Consider the following 12,074-nt stretch of genomic DNA (forward strand, 5'->3'; position numbering starts at 1 on the left):
AAAATAATGAACACTTTCGTTTTTGAATTTAAATACATAACACTTTCTTTTCTAGATTTTAAAGAAATAACTCTTTTCTTAATTAAAATAAATAACACTTTCTTTTCTGGATTTTAAATAATTCCTTTTCTAGTTTTTGGATAAATAACCATTTCTTTTTCTAAATTTAAATAAATAAACCTTCCTTTTTAAAAATTTAAATAAATAATCCTTCCTTTTTTAAAATATATAAATAAATAAACCTTACTTTTTATTAGATTTGAATAAATAACCATTTCTTTTTTTAAATTTGAATAAATAACAATTTCTTTTTCTTAATTTAAATAAATAAACCTTCTTTTTTCTAAATTTGAAATAATGACCCCTTTTTTTTTGTGTGCTGGTGGTGTTACCACAGGTTTGTGTATGCGTCTAGTGTGGTTGGGAGTCATAGACTCTTACACTGCCGCTGGATAGCTTATATTCATAGGTGAAAAGAAAGCTGAGTGTGTAAGTCTTTCCTTCCAGTACATAGCCTCTACACTAACAAGACTTCTACAGTGCCTCCCCGTGACAGCACATGGTAACTAGGATCTAGTGTCCTAGGCTTTACTGTAGAGGATCTCGGAGTAGCAAGGTCCCTAGAGATAAAGTGTGTAGGCTGATCGCCATGCGGACATCCCTACACTCATCAACCTTGCCCCAGTTATGGGTTAAATAGCCCGCTGGATGATGGTCATCAGCCTTCAAAGGATGTCTAGGAGAAGAAAACTCTGATATGAAATTTTTGGTAGATTTGTCTCTTCAGCCTTGGTCTGCAATTGATCTAAATGAAATAAAGCTTGAGTAAACATTCTCTGGTTCTTCAGGTTTGGGATTGAGAGATATGCCAACAACCTATCCTTGTAAAAAGGAAGAATGATTATATACTGATTAATCTCCCAGATGAGGAACATCACAACTGGGTCTGCATGAAGCTTTAACATTCAAAAGACAAGGTAAATATGCATAAGGTACATGTAGTAGATGTCTAGTCATTTCATTTCAGCAGCTATGATTTTGATGTACAAGTTCGCATTTTAGTGTAGAAAAGGGAGAAATTTCTAAGGGAGAAATCTGACACTAACCAGAAAACCAGATTGAGTAACTAACCCAATAAAATAGAGAATTTTAAAAACATTGGTGCTCCTGAAAGAAAAGCAAGGGTACAGTTCCTGTACCACAGGTCACAATTAACAGTTATGACCAAAATACGTATTACATACATTATGTAAATACTTTACATTTAATATTATACATATGTTATAAATGAAAATGCTGTATTTACTATACTAAAATAAAATTCAATGTATTGAAAACTCACCACACTATTCTCTCTCACTCTCTTTCTCTTTCTATATATCTTCCTCTCTCTCTTTCCGGTGTTCAAACTGCTCTTCTTATATTTGTATTTAAAAAAAAAATTGCTTCCTATTATTGAAAGATATTATAAATTGTATTGATTAGATAATATCTATATGTTTATATATTATATATTGCAATAATATTTGTGTATCATCACATACATCAAAACAATTACATGTATATTCATAGCAATTTGATATTTACACCTGGCCCATTGGACCTATATGTCACTTTAGCAATAGTATATCTTATTTATCTGTATTAACTGCTATGATTAGATGTTGATAAAATAGACTAAATTTCATATACATGTATAAATATCGAAATAAGATGTGGTAATTAATTGTCAATGAGACAACTGACTCCACCAGAGACTAAAAGATATACAAGTTAACAACTATTGGTCAACATACAGCCTTCAATAAGTGTTTTTACTACCATCACAGTTAAGGATTCATTTTTTTTTCAGTTATCCTGGATATTTATTGAAGTAAAATCTAAGGAAAGTAGGACCTGGATGTAAAATAATATCAACTTTAAGGTATGTATGTTGACGGTAACAAAATCCTTGTTTCAAGGTAACATTAAAGATAATGAACGGTTCTAGTTTATTGCTTCTATAATAATACAATACCTAATTACAGATATAGAAATATGAAGATGTGGTATGATTGCATTTTAGAAAACTCTCCAAAAAACCAAATGACATATAAATTAACAGCTATAGGTCACAGTTCTGCCTTCAAAAATGAGTAAAACCCATACCACATACATGTTACATTAGCTATAAATTGGCCAAAAAATGAAAATTGTAAAAAAATTCAGTCGAGAAAACAAACTGCCTAATTCATGTCCAAAATAATGAACAAAACAAATATGTTACACAGCAACAAACATTAACCACTGAATAACTGGCACATACAGAGTGTGGCAGGGTTAAACTAGTTTGAGGCGTTAGTTTGAAGGCGTATTGTCCTTATCCATGAAATCTTTGGTTGAATGAAAATTTTTAATCCATGGTGCCTGAAAAAATTGACATGTTTATTTTAAACAAATAGTCTGAAGCAAAATGTAAGTACAATGGTGGCATTTCATACTTAAGATGCCATAAGATTTGATACAATTCTGAACTGCTTTATATGAAGAATTTCTTCAGCCTCTGTCTCCTGGTTACTCCATATATGGATACAATGTAAATATCTTCTGACATCAACATTATATATAATTTTTTGTGAATTTTAGTTTACATGTTTTGAATGAAATTTTATTTTCTATTTGTAGACAAAGTGTGCTTGTTAATTTAAAAATCAACTGAAGCAGAAGAATGGATTCTGTTGATCTGAGGAACTTGGAAACACTTATTGACAAAAAAATATGTAGTAATACAATTATGTTTACTCTGAGAGATAGAAAGAGGGGGAGAGCCAGTTGTAAAGATTTATTCTTTTAAACCAGATATGTTGATTACTTTCGAATTTCATAGGCCTACAGTTCCCCCTAAATAGTCTTAATTAATACATGTACTAGGTGTTTAATGTAAGACTTTGATGTGACTTGTGAGAACAACCAGCTGCCATTGGTAAAAATTAATTTTTATGCCCTTTTAGTTTGGGGGGGGCATATTGTTTTACTCCTGTTCTAACTAATCCTACTGTCCTATTATGAGTAAATAAATATAAGATGATGTGAAATATTGACAATGAGACAACTCTTCATCCAAATCACTACAGATAATTCCAGATAACTACTCCTAGAGTTTAATGAGTTATCTCCCATATTTGAAGGTACTTTTGGTAACAGTATTTCGTATAAGGCTGATGCAAAGTGGAGACAACTCTTAATTTTTTTATAAAAAGATTTTAACTTGTTTTTGAATTTAACAAACTAAGCATAAGTTGTGAGAAGTGGAAACTAGCAGGCTGAGATTTAGGGTTAAGGGGTGGGAATACACTGCTTACAATGCTTATTTCTTCATATGAGCTAGTTTGTTCACTGCATGGAAGGCCTGCAATAAATAAGAATGTATTAGTTTACTTATAATTGTTATATATTTTATGTTAGATATGCTATATCAGATGTAAATAAAGTAAGATGACAGTATTATTTAGAGCTCTCTGAATAAAATCAGCTTGTGAACATAAGTCTAGATAATGCATTAAGTGGTTTGGTCTGACATGGTGATTTCAAATTATATTTACGTCATCATCATCTCCAAAGTGTTTTCATTCTCAATTTTATCTGATATTAAACCCCCCTTCCTCACAATCATGACTTCATTTTTAAGTTTAATGAGTTATCTCCCATATTTGTAGGTACTTTTGGTAATAGTATTTCATGATAAGGCTTATGCAAATAGGAGACAACTCTTATTTTTTGTAGAAAAGATATTTTTAACTTGTTTATGAATTTAATGGTAAATCTTGTGACTTTGTAAATTTTTCTCAGCTTTAAAACAATATCTAACACCCTGCCCATGAAATTGAATGTTGCTCCTCGTGATTTTAGCCAGTGAATTCTTTTGCAATAGTTTAAATAGTATTTCATAATGCATTTAAAAGAATGGTATATTTTATAGAATGCTAATATTGTTTTACTTGTATGTTTAGTAGTCACAAAAAAATGTAATATATTATTATTTGTTTTACTTTTTTCAAGTGGAATAGATTGTAAAGTTGAAATTTCTGTAACAATTAAACACCTAAGATTCTTCCATACAATAAAAATGAGGGTTTTCTAAAGCAGGGTGTATGTTTTTTTCAATATTACCATATTCTTATATCTTAGGTAACAGTATTATACAAGGTGATTGCTACATTAATCATTTCTCATTTTAATAAATAACATTAATTTGAACTTTTTTTTGTTTCTTTAAAATGATATTTAGAACAGCTTTTTAAAAATAAGCTTGTTTCAGTTATTTTGAGTTTTCATCCCTGGCTGGGTCAGACCACACAAGACTAAAAGCTGGTATTTGCTATGTATCTGCTTGGTACACAACATATAGAAGCAATACATACTAAAGAGACTGGTTGGCTTGTAATAATATATCTGGGTATATTGATTCCTTCAGAATAATATTTTAGTGTATAGCGATTCTATAGATATAAGAAGATGTGGTATGAGTGTCAATGAGACAACTCTCCATCTGCTGAATTATGTTTTCGGGTATGGTGATTCCTGTTGGTTTTGAGGTTCACTTTAAATTCAATGGTAATCATTTCGAATTGTTTTTTTCGCTTGTTTTTTTTTTACATAGATCCGGCCATAATGGTTTCTGCATTTGAAATTGTATCATGTTTTGTTATATTGGCCCCTTTTAAAATGAAGGTACATTATCATTAGACAATAATCAACATTTGATAGTTATTTCAAAGCTATATGGAGGTAATCTGACTAGCATTTGTATGACATAAGTGTGTCATTTTTCATGCAAAGACTTGCAAGGCAAAAAGAAGAACCATATTGCATTAGATACCATAATCGTTTATTGGGAAAGACTGTACTTTGACATTTTCATAGCTTTCTTTTGGTTTTACTCTATTGTTGAGTTACTGTCGCATTGTATTTACCCAAACGGTGACATATTCTCAGATCCTTTTGAAAACCTTCAAGGAAACCAACTAAAACTGGACTACTGAGTACATTTGTACTTTAATAAAAAAAAAAAATCACTTCTTACCACAGGAAACTTGGATGCAATGTTTTTATTTTTATTATTGTGGTAGGTTTTTCAGTAGTTATTTTATAAACATAACATATCAGTAATAGCATTGGATACTTGATTACATGTATGGGAAGTTAAGTCGCCATCTGTGTTGCGGGTTCACAGATACTATACCTTCCATTTAGGTATAGTAACGTCCCCACCATACATATCAAGTATCTGCTAATACTGATATAAACTGAATGAGATAGATCACTCAGTTGGACCGTGACCAAGTCTGTTGACTTGGTCAGACCAAGGGTCAGACAGCGACCGAGTCGTGGTCTAATCCTTTCCTTTGTACCATGCATGAACTGAGTGAGCTCGATCACTCAGTTCGATAGATTTTAATTGGGGATGTTTTTAATTTTTATCCAAATTTTAATCAGGGATGTTTTAAAATTTTATCCATATTTTAATTGGGGATGTTTTAACTTTTTATCCAAATTTTAATCGGGAATGTTTTAAATTTTTATCCATATTTTAATTGGGGATGTTTTTAACTTTTTATCCAAATTTTAATCGTGGAATTTTTTTAATTTTTATCCAAATTTTAATCGGGGATGTTTTAAATTTTTATCCATATCTTAATTGGGGATGTTTTTAATTTTTATCCAAATTTTAATTGGGAATGTTTTAAATTTTTATCCATATTTTAATTGGGGATGTTTTTAACTTTTATCCAAATTTAATTGCGGAAGTTTTTATCTTTTGGGGATGTTTTTAATTTTTATCCAAATTTTAATCGGGGATGTTTTTTAATTTTTATCCATATTTTAATTGGGGATGTTTTTAACTTTTTATCCAAATTTAATTGCGAAAGTGTTTATTTTTTGGGGATGTTTTTCAAAGATAATTGGGGATGTATTTAACTTTTTATCTAAATTTTAATTGGGGATGGGCTTTTTAATTTGTTAACTGGGTCTGTTTTTTTTTATATTGGCTGTATAAGTCATGCTTTAGTCAAATCAGAGACTCTAAAATTGGTACTCCAAAAGGAAGAGACTGTTGGTCACTGCGGCCATTTGTTTCGGTGAACTAGCACCTTAAAGTCCAGATAACCCTCAGGCCAGCTGGCTAGTACATTAGCAGACAGGTACTTTTGTACCATTTGGCATTTTAAAAACTTTTGGCAATTTTTAATTTAGACTATTTTCTTTCATTTATTTTAAAATATTTTTACACCTTTTGATTAAATATATATATTTTGGCTTCAAAATGGTTATCCAAGGATAATTCTTTAATCAAAATTTACATCACACATTTTGGCTTATTGTAACTTTGGCTGTTACCTTAATTTTCAAAATAATGATAACCATTTAATATTGAAATAAAAACTACAACTCCAAATTGGCTCAATATTAAAAAAAAATAATGTATATGTTGAAAAGTTTAGATCTTCTTTTCAGTATTGATTTTTTTCATTCTTCCATACCTGGTACTTCATGATTAAAATCTTTTCATCAACTAACACATTTTTATGGGGATATTTAACACACAAAGTAGGCTAACATAGGTGGTTAAGGTTGGTATGGATATGAGAGAAATGGAGGAAGGGTGAGGGTAAATAATGAGAGTGGTATGTATGGATATATGTTCTATAGGGAGAAAAAGGAAAATTGAGTAAATGAGGGTAATATTGAGAGTTGTATGTAAAGTAGTTGGGGACAGAATGTTAATTTCTTTATAAGGGCTTGATGTACTGGTCTAATGGAAGTGCAGTTTTCTTTTTTCTCTTGTGTAGTTCTTATTTTCTTAAAAAATCTGGAGTAAACATTTCAACTTCTTAAAGTATTGCTGTCAAAAATTAACAAGTTAACAGCCTTTCTTGTTACTGATTATGTGCTGCTTATAAATTAACAGTGTAGCACTTCTCAGTGACTAGATAGGGTTGCAGCTTTTCATCAATTTTAGCAGCAGTATTTTACAGTTATAGATGCAGTGATCAACACACTTAACACCTGATTAATGTTTCTTTCATTCTAAGAAAATTTGCTTTCCAGTCTTTTATAAATTTCTTGGTCTAATGTTTCTTCTGTATCTTTGCTGTTAAGTTTGTAGTTCATTCTCATCATATGTGGTTTTTATCAGTCTTAAAAGGCAGTAATAGTGTGTCGGGTGTATGTATATATCTAACATTTCATGGTTAATTTCCAATAGTCAAATCAAGTCTGTAAGCATATGATTTATTATACCAATTACAAGCAAAATACAAAATGGGTCACTAAGACATTCTACATTGGCATACATCATTTTACATCCAAGCCTCTTTTAAACTTTTCAAAAACAGCCTCGGTACTCCTGTCAGTGTTTGAAACAAAGCAAAGTGGAACTAGCTTACAGTGACCTTTTAACACCTACATCATGAAATAAGTACCTACTAATTTGTACTACTAGTACATAGTAATAACACTGTCTGTCACCTGACTCTTGTGTAACCTCGGATCAAGAATATCGTGACCTGTTATGTTTTGTGCACAGTATACCTTTAAAATGAAGGTACATTATCATTAGACAATAATCAACATTTGATAGTTATTTCAAAGCTATATGGAGGTAATCTGACCACCATATGTATGACATAAATGTGTCATTTTTCATGCAAAGAGGGGGGGCAAGGGGTTTAACTGTTATGCTGTTATGGGGCAATTTAATTCTTTGTTATCTGTTATTTTGAAAATATATTTGCTGTTAGCTGTTATTGTCTTATTCTTTGTTAGCTGTTATTGGGCTTTTAGTTTTTTTGTTATCTGTTATTGTGATAATGTATTTTCTGTTAACTGTTATTGAAAATTGGAATGTTAGCATTTTTTTTTATAGTCAATATTCTGTATAAATTGAAGATCATTGGACATTGGGGTCTACCACTACTAATATGTTTGTCCCGTATTCAGAGAAGGATTCCATTGACATATACCCATCACAGAAGTGAGGTCCAGGACAATTCAAGTATATCTTATGATTATCCTTTGTAATAAATTCCATTTTTTTATGAATGTGTATTTAGAATTATCTTAATTTTTTGTATGAGAATAATGTTCCTTGTTTCCCCTACGAACATATTAAATTAAAACAATTCTTAATATGACAAAAAGGAAAACATATGGCCAGGAATATCTGACAAGGATCTCAATTAAGGACTAGGTCCTAACAACCACTTAACCTTTTATATAATATGGTACATAGACTCAGCTCTGTGATTCTTTTCAAAGCAGAACCAAATGCATTGTACAATGAAAGTTCCAACCATGTACTTGCGTCCGAAGCTGCACATAACTCATTACAAACGAAGATTTATTTCGTTTCAAGCCATTGTTTCCCTACTAAACTATGTATTCTTGGTACACGTACATCAAAAACCTGTTAAAAAATTGTTCAAATAAGGCCTTTGAAAAAGTGGAATAAATTGCTTTTGGAGTGTCAAAATTCGTTCGAAGTACTTGATAAATTGCATGCTTATAATTGGTGCTTTTGATTTTTCTACCCTATATACCACTTTGCCTCATAGTCTTATTAAGAAAAATTCACACACCTCATTAGATGGTCATTTAGAAAAAGTCGGAATATTCAAACTCTTTTAGGTTATTTTTTTTTTATTAGCAACAAAGGGAGCTTCAGTCAATATATATAAACAATACACCAACGTTTCATGAGAACTGCTGAAAGCATTTTTGAGTTATGAATAAAATCCCTTAACTCAATAACATAAAATCTAAAATTAATAAAAATCGAAAGGGAGTTTACAACAATAGATATAAACATTTCAGCAAAGTTTTATGAGAACTGCTGAAAACATTTTTGTGTTAATGTCTGTAAACTGGAAAATCCCCCCTTTTTAATTAATAAAACCCTTTAACTCGGAAACGTAAAATCTAAAATTTATAAAAATTGAAAGTGACCTCATGTTAATAGATATAAACAATTCACCAAAATTCCTTGCTTTGTGAAAGCATTTTTGAAATATTATCAGAAAACTGAAAAAAAACCACCAATTTTATTGAATAAAAACCTATTACCCAGAAACTTAAAATCTAAAATTTATAAAAAAAAAAAAAGCAAAAAAGGAGCTTACATCAATAGATATAAACAATTTCCCAAAGTTTAATGCAAATTGGTTAAAGAGTTTTTGAGTTAATGTCCGACATGTTGAGAACAGACGGACAACAGTATACCATAATACGTTCCGTTAACGAGCGTATAAAAAATATTATAATATATTGAGTTGTAATTTAAACACATTCTAGATACATAAATTAGTACTAAAAACATAGTCATAGAAAATGGAATGCATAACAAAGGATTATATCCGTAATAAGCAATACTGATTTGTCAAAGACCATATTATTTTAATATTTCATTTACTGTTATCTGTTTTTGTCCATTTTAATTCCTTGTTATCTGTTATGAGCCAAATCAATTTGCTGTTTTGCTGTTATTGGGACCCCCCTTGCCCCCCCCTCTGCAAAGACTTGCAAGGCAAAAAGAAGAACCATATTGCATTAGATACCATAATCGTTTATTGGGAAAGACTGTACTTTGACATTTTCATAGCTTTCTTTTGGTTTTACTCTATTGTTGAGTTACTGTCGCATTGTATTTACCCAAACGGTGACATATTCTCAGATCCTTTTGAAAACCTTCAAGGAAACCAACTAAAACTGGACTACTGAGTACATTTGTACTTTAATAAACAAAAATATTTCACTTCTTACCACAGGAAACTTGGATGCAATGTTTTTATTTTAATTACTGTGGTAGGTTTTTCAGTAGTTATTTTATAAACATAACATATCAGTAATAGCATTGGATACTTGATTACATGTATGGGAAGTTAAGTCGCCATCTGTGTTGCGGGTTCACAGATACTATACCTTCCATTTAGGTATAGTAACGTCCCCACCATACATATCAAGTATCTGCTAATACTGATATGAACTGAGTGAGATAGATCACTCAGTTGGACCGTGACCAAGTCAACATGACCAAGTCTGTTGACTTGGTCAGACCAAGGGTCAGACAGCGACCGAGTCGTGGTCTAATCCTTTCCTTTGTACCATGCATGAACTGAGTGAGCTCGATCACTCAGTTCGATTGATTTTAATTGAGGATGTTTTTTATTTTTATCCAAATTTTAATCGGGGATGTTTTAAATTTTTATCCATATTTTAATTGGGGATGTTTTTAACTTTTTATCCAAATTTTAATCGGGAATGTTTTAAATTTTTATCCATATTTTAATTGGGGATGTTTTTAACTTTTTATCCAAATTTTAATCGGGAATTTTTTTAATTTTTATCCAAATTTTAATCGGGGATGTTTTAAATTTTTATCCATATTTTAATTGGGGATGTTTTTAATTTTTATCCAAATTTTAATTGGGAATGTTTTAAATTTTTATCCATATTTTAATTGGGGATGTTTTTAACTTTTTATCCAAATTTAATTGCGAAAGTGTTTATCTTTTGGGGATGTTTTTCAAAGATAATTGGGGATGTATTTAACTTTTTATCTAAATTTTAATTGGGGATGGGCTTTTTAATTTGTTAACTGGGTCAGTTTTTTTTTATATTGGCTGTATAAGTCATGCTTTAGTCAAATCAGAGACTCTAAAATTGGTACTCCAAAAGGAAGAGACTGGTGGGCACTGCGGCCATTTGTTTCGGTGAACTAGCACCTTAAAGTCCAGATAACCCTCAGGCCAGCTGGCTAGTACATTAGCAGACAGGTACTTTTGTACCATTTGGCATTTTAAAAACTTTTGGCAATTTTTAATTTAGACTATTTTCTTTCATTTATTTTAAAATATTTTTTACACCTTTTGATTAAATATATATATTTTGGCTTCAAAATGGTTATCCAAGGATAATTTCTTTAATTAAAATTTACATCACACATTTTGGCTTATTGTAACTTTGGCTGTTACCTTAATTTTCAAAATAATGATAACCATTTAATATTGAAATAAAAACTACAACTCCAAATTGGCTCAATATTAAAAAAAAATAATGTATATGTTGAAAAGTTTAGATCTTCTTTTCAGTATTGATTTTTTTCATTCTTCCATGCCTGGTACTTCATGATTAAAATCTTTTCATCAACTAACACATTTTCATGGGGATATTTAACACACAGAGTAGGCTAACATAGGTGGTTAAGGTTGGTATGGATATGAGAGAAATGGAGGAAGGGTGAGGGTAAATAATGAGAGTGGTATGTATGGATATATGTTCTATAGGGAGAAAAAGGAAAATTGAGTAAATGAGGGTAATATTGAGAGTTGTATGTAAAGTAGTTGGGGACAGAATGTTAATTTCTTTATAAGGGCTTGATGTACTGGTCTAATGGAAGTGCTGTTTTCTTTTTTCTCTTGTGTAGTTCTTATTTTCTTAAAAAATCTGGAGTAAACATTTTAACTTCTTAAAGTACTGCTGTCAAAAATTAACAAGTTAACAGCCTTTCTTGTTACTGATTATGTGCTGCGTATAAATTAACAGTGTAGCACTTCTCAGTGACTAGATAGGGTTGCAGCTTTTCATCAATTTTAGCAGCAGTATCTTACAGTTATAGATGCAGTGATCAACACACTTAACACCTGATTAAATTTTCCTTCATTCTGAGAAAATTTGCTTTCCAGTCGTTTATAAATTTCTTGGTCTAATGTTTCTTCTGTATATTTGCTGTTAAGTTTGTAGTTCATTCTCATCATATGTGGTTTTTATCAGTCTTAGAAGGCAGTAATAGTGTGTAGTGTAGGGTGTATGTATCTAACATTTCATGGTTAATTTCCAACAGTCAAATCAAGTCTGTAAGCATATGATTTATTATACCAATTACAAGCAAAATACAAAATGGGTCACTAAGACATTCTATAGCTACATTGGCATACATCATTTTACATCCAAGCCTCTTTTAAACTTTTCAAAAACAGCCTCGGTACTCCTGTCAGTGTTTGAAACAAAGCAAAGTGGAACTAGCTTACAGTGACCTT

At 30.8% G+C, this 12,074-nt stretch overlaps 1 long non-coding RNA gene across 1 annotated transcript; it reads left to right on the top strand.

Moving 5' to 3' along the window:
• Positions 1–350: 350 nt before the first annotated feature.
• Positions 351–4,236, top strand: LOC143082100 (uncharacterized). The gene is made up of 3 exons (XR_012980276.1): positions 351–977; positions 1,853–1,924; positions 2,665–4,236. It is a non-coding gene; the product is annotated as an uncharacterized LOC143082100 (long non-coding RNA).
• Positions 4,237–12,074: the final 7,838 nt, after the last annotated feature.

The sequence above is a fragment of the Mytilus galloprovincialis genome, chromosome 7, assembly GCF_965363235.1.
Source record: "Mytilus galloprovincialis chromosome 7, xbMytGall1.hap1.1, whole genome shotgun sequence".
Taxonomy (NCBI): domain Eukaryota; kingdom Metazoa; phylum Mollusca; class Bivalvia; order Mytilida; family Mytilidae; genus Mytilus; species Mytilus galloprovincialis.